Source organism: Littorina saxatilis, linkage group LG9 (genome assembly GCF_037325665.1).
Source record: "Littorina saxatilis isolate snail1 linkage group LG9, US_GU_Lsax_2.0, whole genome shotgun sequence".
Classification (NCBI taxonomy): domain Eukaryota; kingdom Metazoa; phylum Mollusca; class Gastropoda; order Littorinimorpha; family Littorinidae; genus Littorina; species Littorina saxatilis.
In genome coordinates this window covers 8,074,848-8,088,645 of record NC_090253.1, presented here as the reverse complement: position 1 = coordinate 8,088,645, position 13,798 = coordinate 8,074,848, and the positions used below count along the sequence as shown (strand labels likewise).

General features: G+C 41.6%; 1 long non-coding RNA gene across 1 annotated transcript; it reads right to left on the bottom strand.

The window, feature by feature from the left end:
• Window positions 1–3,632: 3,632 nt before the first annotated feature.
• LOC138975194 (uncharacterized) lies at window positions 3,633–6,804 on the bottom strand. The gene is made up of 3 exons (XR_011458542.1): window positions 6,381–6,804; window positions 5,656–5,761; window positions 3,633–5,264 (listed from the first exon to the last, which is right to left on the bottom strand). It is a non-coding gene; the product is annotated as an uncharacterized lncRNA (long non-coding RNA).
• Window positions 6,805–13,798: the final 6,994 nt, after the last annotated feature.

Below are 13,798 nucleotides of genomic sequence, written 5' to 3'. Positions count from 1 at the left end.
AAGTTGAGCCGCGTGTCGTACATATTCTGGACACGATGTTGTATAAGGGAAGCAACTCGTGCCGAACAAAAACCAGTTTACTTCTTAGTTATCTTCCCTTCTCTCTGAATTGCTTTTGTCCGGAGTTCCAGGATCGCTTTCAATTTGTAGGTCAGTAATGACTGAATGTTTAAACATGAGCGGATAGCGAGTTTTGTCTCTCTATTTATGCGCGCGCGCGCGCGCGTGTGTGTGTGTGTGTGTGTGTGTGAAAAACATTTCTCAAAAACTACAGGACGGATTGTTATTAACATTGGTACAGACGTTTCGGAGAATATTTGCAGGAAATAGTTTTCACCGATTTTTGATAGGGCTATTTGATGACGTCATATTTGCCCGTTTGCAAAAGTTGAGGCGGCACTCTCACGGCTACAGTTCTTTATCAATTTGTCTGAAGTTTTCGTTACATGATCTTCGACTTAGTGGGGACTATGGGATTGCATTTGAGCTTGGTACCTTAAAAAAACAACGTAATGAAATGTTCACTGAAAATAAGCCAATTTTGTCGATTTTTTATCCTCATCATCATCATCCTCATCATCATCATCCTCATCATCATCATCATCATCATCATCATCATCATCATCATCATCATCATCATCATCACAGTTGCACCGTTTTCGTACCAACACTATAAGATGTTTGATGGGTTGTTGACAGACCAGATTTTTTGTCTGTCCGAGGGGGAGCATATCGTCTTTTGTTTCATATTTATTGACCGCGGCCTTCGGCAAAAGTTGATATGCCCCCTGAGGACCAACAAAAAAGCTGGTCTGTCAACAAACCATCAAACATCGTTTTTGTCATCATTTTGGTAGTGAGAAAACAAGTGCACAATCAACCCAGGGAGCCATGCTTTGAAACACGGGTCCCGTGCTGATAACCACCACACGAGTCGCGGTTTGATAACCACTGGCAATCAACGATAGCCGTGGAGCGAGGATTATCAGAATGAGCTGGCGTGTGAAAGCAACTTTCTGTGTTTTTGAATTAATTAAATGTTGGGATGAATATGTCCGGTTTGAGGATGCACAGTTCTGTATGTTCATCTCGGTATTCCACCCCCTCGGCTTTCTGTTGTAAATATTAAGCTGAGTGATCGAATGTGGAAGCTACGTTTGGTCAAAGGTCACAGAAGATTTGCGTCGTGCAGCGAAGGAAAGAATCGCGATCTTGTTTCCGACTCAGTACCTCTTTGTTTTTCATTAGACCTCTTATTCTGCTTGCTCGGCTTTGTTTGATGTTTGCATATCTTGTTGCTATTTTCTTTGCTTTTATTATTGTTTCTTATTTGTGCTTCGTTTATCGATACAACGTCTTGTGCACGGGTCAAAATGTGTGTGTCAGGGGTCGTTTTACTTGAACTTGACGTTCGTGTTTCTCCGAACGTGTGTATCGAAACACAGATGATACACGCACTCCATGACTCTGTAGGAAGACAAAACATATCGCTAGGTTTCATTTGTTTTTGATGAATGTATGACCTTTCATGAAGTAGTTTTGTTTTTTGTTTACTTTTGCCAGTTTGCCAGTTCGTTTTTGGAACTTTGCAAAGCAGTGTCGTGTCGTCTGTTTAGGTCTGGGGAAACACCAATGAAAAGAGCCGAAGAATCCCCGAGCGTTTCTATTGGGTTTGCTTTTGATTATCCATGTATAATCTGCTTCCTGCAACTATGGTAACCGGGGATTTATTGCCTGGGGAACATGAGATTTATTTCCCAGGTGCTTGTGAATGAAAACTCGTGAAAATTATGACAAAATGTTTTCTTCCATCACCAGGCAGTTCAGGCGTTCCATACGTGCTATCCTTCTCAACGCAACTACTACCCCGCTCTTCTTGTCAATTTCACTGCCTTTGCCATGAGCGGTGGACTGACGATGCTACGAGTATACGGTCTTGCTGAAAAATTGCATTACATTGCGTTCAGTTTCATTCTGTGAGTTCGACAGCTACTTGACTAAATGTTGTATTTTCGCCTTACGCGACTTGTTTTATATACAGCAGGGCATGAAACGTTATGTAAAGACGTGTTGCGTTCATTTAAAGCACCTTTAAACGCATTTTATTAATCGTCATATTGATGAGTTTGTTTAATTATGTTCCTTACGAACATACGAGTTCTATAGATACAAACATGTGTGGAAGTGTCCGCCTCTGCCTAGCTGTAGCTTGTGTACAAGACAATAATATCTGTACACTGAGAAAACATGCGTACATATGTGTGTGTGTGTGTGTGTGTGTGTGTGTGTGTGTGTGTGTGTGTGTGTGTGTGTGTATGTAGTGTGTGTGTGTGTGTGTATGTGTGTGTGTGTGTGTGTGTGTGTGTGTGTGTATGTGTGTGTGTGTGTGTGTACGTGTGTGTGTGTGCGTGTGTGTGTGTGCATGTATGTGTTTGTGTGTGTGTGTGTATGTATGTGTGTGTGTGTGTGTGTGTGTGTGTGTGTGTGTGTGTGCATCATGTCTCTCTGTTGTAGAAACTGGAGTATAACTTGAATAAATCCCAATGGGCACCTGTTCGACACAAAACATGGTGAGTCTCTCATTCTCTCACCCGCTCTGTCTCTGTCAGTCTCTCTCTGTCTGTCTGTTTCTCTGCGTGTCTCTCAGACTGTCTGTCTGTCAATCTGTCTGTCTATCTGACTCTCTGTCTTTCTCTCTGTCTATGTCATGGACTTTTCTCTGTGTGTCTCTGTCTGCCTGTTTTTCTGTCTGTCTGTGTCTGTCTGTGTCTGTCAGTGTCTGTCAGTGTCGTCGTCGTCGTCGTCGTCGTCTTCTTCTTCTTGTTCTTGTTCTTGTTCTTCTTGTTCTTCTTCTTCTTCTTCTTCTGACTTCTTCTGACTTCTTCTTCTTCTTCTTCTTCGCCATCTTTTGCGTTTTTAGGTTGAAACTCCCCCGTAGGCCTACACCCATGTTTTGTGCTGTTTTACCCCGCCATTTAGGCTGCCGTTTGCAGCTTTCGGGGGAGGCCGAGGACATCCTGTTCAGTTGGGGAAACATTGTCATCAACTGGCTCTTCCTCAGTACCTGCTATTCAGACGTGGTCGTGTGACTGACGTTTTCTTCCAAACCGGAGATTACGTTAATTGTCTAACGAAGCCGAGTTAGATATCAGCTATAGTGGGGCTCCTATGTTGCAAAATCATTCAAATCATGCAACAAACACCAAATTTAGCAAATATGAAGAGTTTTATGTGCTTAACAAAACCTGATACAGAGCCATCGCGAAAAATAAAAAAATGGGTAGTTTTTAAACAATTTTTCAAAATGGCCGCCAGTGTAAACGGTTGGGTATGTTAGGCATCTTTCACTTCATGTGATTAACAGCAAATTTGGTGTAAATGGACATTTGCTTTTGCTTAACAAAACCTGATACAGAGCCACCGTGAAAAAATGAAGAAATCAGTAGTTTTTTTAACAATTTTCAAAATGGTCGCCAATGAAAAGGGTATTTAGGCATTTTGATGCTAAAAGACATTCTCTTGCAATAGAAACTAACACAAAATTTTTTTTTAAACAAAACAATACATGTATTGTTGGTGCAGAGAATGATTGGACAGTGTGGGTGGCAGGGTTAAAGAATTTGTGTGATTACCTAAACTGTGCAAAAATAAATATATTGCACCAATTTTCATACCAAAACGAAAACATTCATTCCTGTGCTGTTATATTCAATGTATGCTATTGAGGGCACTCAACTTGGCTAACTGGAACACTTTTAAGATAAAAGGTGGCCTTTACATGGGTTATTTGACCGCCGCCCAAATAAGGGTACCCCCAAAATAAAACTGATAAAAATGTAATGTATCAACTCAAAAGTCGACTAAAATTCATAATCGCTGTATTTCAAAAACGTTGTTTGTTCTCATGTGTTTACACAACTAGCACATTCCGGCAAGTGTCTATACTCAAAAGAAACTTTGGCAGTACTTGAAACAACCATCTGTCATATATACATGCGAAGTCAAAAATATGTGGGATGTAAGTCAACAAACCTGTGGCAGTTTTTAAAATATTATTTCGTGAAGATTTGAAAGTGTACTCAAACGGTTGAACTACGCCTCGTGTGTAGACACACATTCCTGAAAGTTGCAACGCAACCCACTTGGTCATTGCTAAAATACATGGATTTTAGTTGACTTGGGTATCCCTCAAATTTGACACATAAACATCTCATCCGTGAGATCGACACATACATCAGTAGGTACAATGGCACAACACTAGAAATATGCAAGATGGCGAAATAAAACAACCTGTTCTGGATGGATAATCAAGTTGACTTTCTCTTCGTATACAACAGTGACCCAGTTGTGCCTCAGGAATTGTCGTCGGCTTTTTAAAAGGTACCCGAAGTTTTTGTCACATCTCTTTGTCACGTCAAGGGTATCCTTATTTTGACGGCGTAAATGATGATGTTAAAAAAAAAAATGTGCCAGATAGCGAAGATGCGAGCCTTTAATGGCATAGACAGTTTGAATAAAATGACACAGGAATAAATGTTTGAGTTGGGGTATGAAAATGGGTGCAATAATATTTTTGCACAGTTTAGATGCTGACAGTTTTCACAGGCATGCAAGCACATTTGCAGAGAGCTGTGCTCTGCAGTCCTTCTTAGCAGCATTTGCAGCGTTTTGTTGTACAGCTCTTCTTGCAGGCACACCTCATGAGTTCTCGGCACACGCTGGATACCTCTTGAAAGCTCGTCCAGAATGACTCCCACTTTCCAGCCTTGAACTGCCAGCCCACAGAGTTTGGAAGTCTAATAGGTAGATGGCTCTTCTCAATCTCATGTCCTGCAGCAGCACCTCACTTGTAAGGGGATTATGGTCAATTTGGCAGCTCTTTTTACTGAAGAGGTACCGTCTAGCACTGTTTACACCCAGTACGTTGCTGGTTTTGTCCTACAAATGTACACCAAAAAGCTCTTGTGCTGCCCTGTCAGTGGTACTCAGCTTACAAAGAGGAGCAGACAACCTGAAGAAAGTTTGAGTGACGTCTTCAAATGCTTGCCATACTTCCCAAGCCTTCTGATTATTGAAGGACGACATAGTGTCACAGCCTGTAAGGCTATGCAAAATGGGCAGACAGGGTGACTTCTCTTGGCCAATGGCTTTGGCAATGTGGCGATACACTTCACGAGCAGAAAAAACCGCAACACAACTGGAATGAGAAGCAGACTGTCTGGCCTCCTCTACATCAATGGTGCAGGAAATCAGCCTGGGGTACCCTTCACACAAAAGATGAAAAGTGAAATTTTTATTTGAATGTATTTGAATAATGTTTACTATCTCAGAGAGTCGGTCAAAGGCGGGTTAGCAAGTCTTCACACAACAGACCAAAATGAAAGAAAATTTTATTTCATGAATTCGTATAATTCTTACTGTTTCAGATTAAAAAAAACACACAAACACAGTTTCCAGTGACCCAACTGATTCTGGAATCTTTCTGACCGCTACATTTATTCGCTTCAAACAGTCGCTAACAGAATGTTGACCATAGTGAGGGTACGTACGTTAAACCCATCAAATTCACATAGGTCGCTTACAAATGATGTGCAAACATGTTCCAATTAATACAAATAAAAAAATCTTACTGTTAAGATGTATTTGGTAACAAACCTTGATACAGTAGTACTAGTGAAATCAGCTCCCTTCTGTGGCACCGGAATAAATGCAGAACGCTTGTTCCCAGGAACCGGCATGTGGTGTAACTCTTGTATATATCCTGTAAAAATAAAATTCACACCAATGCACGGTCAACTTAAAATAAGCAAAAGGATGAGAAACAAGCAACAAACCAAAATTGTAAAACTCAAAGAGCGGTACCTCTTCATTTTTCAAAACCACTTATCTCATTTGATTAGCATACACTGCATGCTTTTGTCTGTTACCTACCGTCTTTGAAAGTTTGATCACAACACTGTAAAGACATGGGGAGTGGAGTGTTTTTATCTCCAGCTGGTCATCCTACTATCTGGCCTACCCTCACTCAGTTTTTGACTCTACCCCTCCCCACCTCAGCCGTTTAGAGACTTATGGAAGTCCTTAACGTAGGCAGGACTAATCATTTATCATACCATGAACAATCTCTTTCTCCTCGCCTTTTATTCAAAGTTCGTTTAATCTGTTTAAAATCACCAGCGTGGCGATCATGATTTCCTTACTTGTAATCAACAGATAGATCTAGATCTATCAGCATCACAATCCAGCTGATGAGCTATTGCAAGATTAAACAAAGTCTCTGCATTTCAGCGCTTCACCCGATGAATAACAGACCCCAGGGGAGAATTAAACAGTAAAATGATGTGACATTGGTGAATGGATGCGTATTCTTGAAAACTTACCTTCAGAAACGTTGTTTTCGCTCAAATCAAAACACGCAATGTTGCGGAGGCCGCCATCTTGAATTTTCATGCTGCGGATATATAAAATTCTAAAAACGATCAAATTAAATACCAGAACACAAAAATACCCATAAGAGTATTTATGTCATGCATGTGTTATCAGCAGACAACTTCTGGTGCATGGTAAACCATTGAAATTTACATTTGCTGAGTTAGGAATATATACTGCTGAGCGCTTTTGGTACGAATTTCGTCTGCTGTAAATGCAGCCTTTTATTCCCTATCAAAAACAAAAAAACCGATTTCTGAAGTGGCTCTGTATCTGAAATCCCTTAAATAATTATAAGGAACAATATCACAAAGTATGATGTTTGTTGCAAGATGTGAATGATTTATGAGTGCGTCTGCAACATACGAGCCCCACTACTAATCGAGTGTGAAAAAAACCCTCTTAATAGCATTATGTCTCATAGCTTCAACAAGAGGAGTGAACAATCACGTTTTGCATACTCACGCTTTGACAAGGCTAACCACATCGGCCATAGTTGTGTCCCCCCTGGGGCCAGTTTCATAAGCCAGAAACACAGTCGACCAACTGCAGTTGTCCGAGAGAACCACAGTAATCCGACGTTATCGGGTTTCACGAACAAAATTTCAGTCGGCCGACTGCGGGTCGTCTCACCGGAAGTCGGCCAAACACGGTGATGCTCTCCCCCCAACACTGTGTTCGGCTTACTGCGGTAAACCGAAAATAAATGTAATTATCCGCACAGTCGATGGCAGAATGCTCACATTTTTTTGGATTGTGAGCCAAACCTTGTGATTGTTCTTCGAAATATATCTATCATGACGCAGTAATCCAGGAGACAAGTCAGGGTTATGTCTTGAAGACGTCACATTATGGCGTAAGAGGGTTAGACGATACGCGAAGGAATTACTGAAAGTCTCGGTCATTGTTATTTTGAGCGGGCCGAGACTTGTTTTTTCTTCGAAATCGGCCATTTCCACGTGCGAATGAGCAAACGGAAGTGGTAATGTTGCTAAATTTAGCCCTCGACTTGGCCATTCCGAGATTCGGATTACTGTGCAGTCGGTCGACTGCGGTTGTCCGCGGGTGACGGTGATTCGCTCATGAAACGCGCTTTTCGGTGACCCGGCGATCAACCACAGTCCATCGACTGGGCAGTCGATCGACTGTCAGTCGGTTCACTGCTATCTTGTGAAACTGGCCCCAGGTCTACTTCTTTGACGGAAGTGACCGAACAACTTATGACGTCTTTCTGTGTCTTCTTTGTCTTGTCTGGACACAACTTAACTCTGTACTTCTGTTTCAGACTCACAGGCCTCATGAGCGAGCCACCTTTCAATGGCAGCCATACTCGACTGTAGAAACAGTACTGTCGTTTGGGATGCCGACTGCAGTATTCTCAATGTGGAAGAATGTGTGAAGAGAAGAAACGAGTAACAGCGGGAGAAATGAAATTAATGTGTGCATTTTGGGGCTTTTGGAGGGACGATTGCGAGTTTGACTCCGTACCTGCCATGCTTCAAAGCGAGTAACATACAATCTTGCACACGTTTGCTTTAGTAGTGGCAAAGAAGGAAAGCGTGAGACATACGTCCTTGTCTGCCTTCCATTGGTTCACCCATCTGGGCGTGGTATACCTGTGTATGTTCCCGGTGAATGGAACGGACTAATTCCACGTGAGCTCAAATAGAGATAGATAAACCCAACTGATTTGGACATGCAGATCGATATATTGATTGATTATGAACCTCGATCGTGGTGCAGGCTACCTGCCAGCTGTCATTGTTCTTATCGCTGCTGTCGATGATGTTGTTGTTGTTGTTGTATTATTGTTTGTGTCTGGTGATTTACATTTACGTGGTTTTCTTGTTGTTTAGTTGTGAATCTTCTGTTTATTACTGATTTTCTGATTGGTATAGTACTTGTTTTGTCAAAATGCATGCCGGTTGTTGTTGTTTTTGTTGTTGTTATGGTTGTTGTTGTTAGATTATTATGTACCCTAGTATTGCCGCTGTTACTATTGCTAGTAGATCCAGAAGCACAGAGCTTGCCTTGCTCGTTGTAGAATGATGCAAGACACAAAAATTTCCATGGTTAAAATGACGTCATCGTGGATGTATCAAGCATTGACATTCTTGAGAGTGATGAGTTCGTCAAAGTGTGTGCTGGCACACACTAGACATGGATCTTCTGGAACGTAATTTGTCAAACAAATGACCATTGACCAAATAGCAAAGGACGCATGAGCAGGGCGAGTGTAATGTAGAAAGAAATGCTGATGTTTGCTGTCCTGATTTTCTTCACATGCGGTAAGTTTTATCCACCACGGACAGGGCCGGGGGGGGGGGGGGGGGGGGAGGGGTGAGAGGGTTTTGGCGAGCTTAATTCACGACCTGCATAATTAAGATAATGACACGTGGACAAAACACGTGGAAACTTCACTACAACATGGATTGCTTCGCAGTAATTTAGCTGCAGCTAATCAGTTCGCGAAAGTAAATCCTCTGTGGAACATTCTCACATTCACCACCGTCCACCCCTCGCTTTTAAATCAAGGATGGCAGAAGAAAAATGATTTGTTCGTATTGTTTGTGAAACTGACTCCGCACGCAATGCAAACATAGCAATCCGACGTCAAACATTGAAGTCAACCAAATTCCCCCAGGTTGACTGCAGTGACAAACGTATACCAGGGATCGCGTTTACGCACGATTTTTGCGTATTTGACGCATTTTAAAAGTCGCTGACGCGTTTTTTTCGCCGCGCCGCGTAAGCCATACGCAAAAATATTGTAACTTTTTCTTGTCTTCACGCAGCGCTTTTGCTCTGACTTAATAATCACCCGATCCTGAAACTGACTATAGGGCTCGAGAAGTGACGACACACATGAAATCTGCGCGTCAAAACTAAAGTCCGTTTCTTTTTGCATCGAAGTATCGCAAACGAACGTAACGAGGGTATTACCAGATAATGTCTTGTCGGATAACGAAACAGACATTAGCTGCTCTCCCATCTCGCGCTTCCAAAAGGCGGAAAGTGTGTCTAGTCGTATTAGAGCGGGAAACAAACTCGCAAGGCCCGAAGGTTGGAGACAGCAGGGGTGTTATTCGACAGGCGTGCGCAGAGTTCGACAGGAAAACTCGCCGTATTTAGGTAAGGAGTGTCTTTAAGTCTTTCGTGCGTGTTTTGTTTGTGTCTGTACGTGTTTTCGTAGTACGCAAAAATATTGGTCCGTGACGCGTTTTTTTCGTTTCGTTGCGTATGACTTACGCGTTTTTTAAAAAGCTAGCGCGATCCCTGGTATACAATTTTGTTTGTTTGGTTTGTTTGTTTGCTTAGCCGACCACGAAGGACCGTATCAGGGCGGTGCTGCTTTGACATTTAACGTGCGCCACACACAAGACAGAAGTCGCAGCACAGGCTTCATGTCTCACCCAGTCACATTATTCTGACACCGGACCAACCAGTCCTAGCACTAACCCCATAATGCCAGACGCCAGGCGGAGCAGCCACTAGATTGCCAATTTTAAAGTCTTAGGTATGACCCGGCCGGGGTTCGAACCCACGACCTCCCGATCACGGGGCGGACGCCTTACCACTAGGCCAACCGTGCCGGTAATGTATGAAATAAACGGTATGATCGTATTGTACTCGTAGCATCTTTTCAGTATGCATCGGATTGTTATGTTCGAATTGCGTGCAAAGTTTTACAAACAATACGAACAAATAATTTTTCTCCGGCCATCCTTGGTTTAAAGGTGAGGGGTACGTGGGCGCTGTTACAGGGTGCTATACCCTATTCACGACTTGAAGAAGGGATTCGGACATAGCACATGGTGACCGCCGATATTAGTCTCGGCTTTCCTAGTTGTAGGTGGGAATTCAAATTCCCGGTTAGAAAACACGTGGAAAAAACATTTTTAGACAATAATTAACTCATTGTCTCCCAGGTACGGATGTATCCGTACCCACTAATATGGCTCTACGGGACCAGGTACGGATATATCCGCTCAGACAGTTAGCTTCAGTCGCTTCCTGTAACGTCCATCTAACGCCTGCATTCCAGCGTGTTGATACACATTTACTACACAGTTACTACAATTCTGAGTGACCTGCTGCAGCACATGTCTAGGCTAAAAAAAAAACTGGGTCAACATAGCTGGGGTAGAAAGTGTTAAGAAAGATGTCGTCTCAGTTGTGTCAAAGGTATCATTGCGTCATGTTTTAAATAAAGGAACGTAATCGCGGCTTAGCATGTGATAGTAATATGCGAGGAAATTTAAAGGATTAATACATACTTTTGCAAAGTGAGTGGCTTCAGCTGGGTTGCAGTGTACAGGGGTTCTGTGTGCTGATCAATCTGTCAAAGCAATCCAAGTGTTCACGTGTTTTAGTCCATGCGTTTTCTAACCGGAAGTTATATGGCCTTAACATTGGTTCTGTCAATTATGTTGGGTCACGGGGTCGATCCGGCAAGTCGTGGATACACAGTTTTTACATTTAGTCAAGTTTTGACTAAATGTTTTAACGTAGAGGGGGGAATCGAGACGAGGGTCGTGGTGTATGTGCGTGTGTCTGTGTGTGTACACGCTCAGAAAGTTAAAACGAAGAGAGGTACAGAAAAGCCTGCTATCCTTCTCAGCGCAACTACTAAACCGCTCTTCTTGTCAATTTCACTGCCTTTGCCATGAGCTGTAGACTGACGATGCTACGAGTATACGGTCTTGCTGAAAAATTGCATTGCGTTCAGTTTCATTCTGTGAGTTCGACAGCTACTTGACTAAATGTTGTATTTTCGCCTTACGCGACTTGTTTTACATTTAGTCAAGTTTTGACTAAATGTTTTAACGTAGAGGGGGGAATCGAGACGAGGGTCGTGGTGTATGTGTGTCTGTGTGTGTGTGTGTGTGTGTGTGTGTGTGGTGTGTGTGTGTGTGTGTGTGTGTGTGTGTGTGTGTGTGTGTGTGTGTGTAGAGCGATTCAGAGTAAACTACTGGACCGATCTTTATGAAATTTGACATGAGAGTTCCTGGGTATGATATCCCCAAACTCTTTTTCATTTTTTCGATAAATGTCTTTGATGACGTCATATCCGGCTTTTCGTGAAAGTTGCGGCGGCACTGTCACGCTCTCATTTTTAAACCAAATTGGTTGACATTATGGTCAAGTAGTCTTCGACAAAGCCCGGACTTCGGTATTGCATTTGAGCTTGATGGCTTAAAAATTAATCAATGACTTTGGTCATTAAAAATCTGAAAATTGTAAAAAAAAAAATTTACTTTATAAAACGATCCAAATTTACGTTCATCTTATGTTCCATCATTTTCTGATTCCAAAAAAATATAAATATGTTATATTTGGATTAAAAAGAAGCTCAGAAAATTAAAAATATAAAAATTATTATCAAAATTAAATTGTCCAAATCAATTTAAAAACACTTTCATCTTATTCCTTGTCGGTTCCTGATTCCAAAAACATATAGATATGATATGTTTGGATTAAAAACACGCTCAGAAAGTTAAAACGAAGAGAGGTACAGAAAAGCGTGCTAACCTTCTCAGCGCAACTACTACCCCGCTCTTCTTGTCAATTTCACTGCCTTTGCCATGAGCGGTGGCCTGACGATGCTACTGCTGAAAAATGGCATTGCGTTCAGTTTCATTCTGTGAGTTCGACAGCTACTTGACTAAATGTTGTATTTTCGCCTTACGCGACTTGTTTTTACATTTAGTCAAGTTATGACTAAATGTTTTAACATCGAGGGGGGAATCGAGACGAGGGTCGTGGTGTATGTGTGTGTGTGTGTGTGTGTGTGTGTGTATGTGTGTGTGTGTGTGTGTGTGTGTGCGTGCGTGCGTGTAGAGCGATTCAGACCAAACTACTGGACCGATCTTTATGAAATTTGACATGAAAGTTCCTGGGTATGAAATCCCCGAACGTTTTTTTCATTTTTTTGATAAATGTCTTTGATGACGTCATATCCGGCTTTTCGTGAAAGTTGAGGCGGCACTGTCACGCCCTCATTTTTCAACCAAATTGGTTGAAATTTTGGTCAAGTAATGTTCGACGAAGCCCGGACTTCGGTATTGCATTTCAGCGTGGTGGCTTAAAAATTAATTAATGACTTTGGTCATTAAAAATCTGAAAATTGTAAAAAAATATGTTTTTTTATAAAACGATCCAAATTTACGTTCATCTTATTCTCCATCATTTGCTGATTCCAAAAACATATAAATATGTTATATTTGGATTAACAACAAGCTCTGAACATTAAATATATAAAAATTATGATCAAAATTAAATTGTCGAAATCAATTTAAAAACACTTTCATCTTATTCCTTGTCGGTTCCTGATTCAAAAAAACATTTAGATATGATATGTTTGGATTAAAAACACGCTCAGAAAGTTAAAACGAAGAGAGGTACAGAAAAGTGTGCTATCCTTCTTAGCGCAACTACTACCCCGCTCTTCTTGTCAATTTCACTGCCTTTGCCATGAGCGGTGGACTGACGATGCTACGAGTATACGCACGCCGTGGATCGTGTAACTCTGCATTTGCGCCACCGCAACTTTTTATCGCTTCACGCCGACGAAGAGGCAAGCTGCGAGGTAGGTCTCTCGAATGATAAATTAAATTGTTAGAATGCTAGGCACTCAGCATGTTCTCAAGTGTTGCATTTCACTAACTTATATCCTTAGCTATATTTCTGTATATATTTTTTTATGCTTTGATGGCCCTGGTGATCGTAACGATCTGTTTTTCTTCTCGTTTCCCCATGTTTTGGGCATATTTTCAGTTTCTGCGTCAAATGCAACAAAACGGAGATTACTGGTTATTCTTGGACATGTTCACTGATAACTTTAATGTTTTATGAATCTCCACGTGTAGTTTCTCTGTATATAGTTCCATATATACTTTGCAAGAAGCAGATAAAAACAGAGTGTCAACAACTCTCTGTAATTCGCCACCGCATCAATTCAATGTTAGATGTAACTCGCCACCGCATTTTTTGTTATTCGCCACCGCACTACGCAAATTGTTATTTTCAAACGCATCAACATCGTGGAGGCATTTAAACCTTTGTTTTTGTCACAAAACTGACAGCAATTGATAGGAGCATTTTAACTTTAGTGCTGCAAGTTTTAAACTCAGGGGCGTGGCGTGATGTTGCCTATGCAAAGGATTTAAAGGCACCATGAGTTGACAAATCAAACTGTAGTATTTCTTCTTCTTCTTCTTCTTCTTCTTCTTCTTCTTCTTCTTCTTCTTCTTCTTCTGTATGAAAAGTATGCTTATCTGTACTTGAGTGTATAACCCACATGTACTGGAATGTGCTTATATATATGACCCCCCAAAAAACAATCCCTGGGACTGTGAGATTCAAGAGG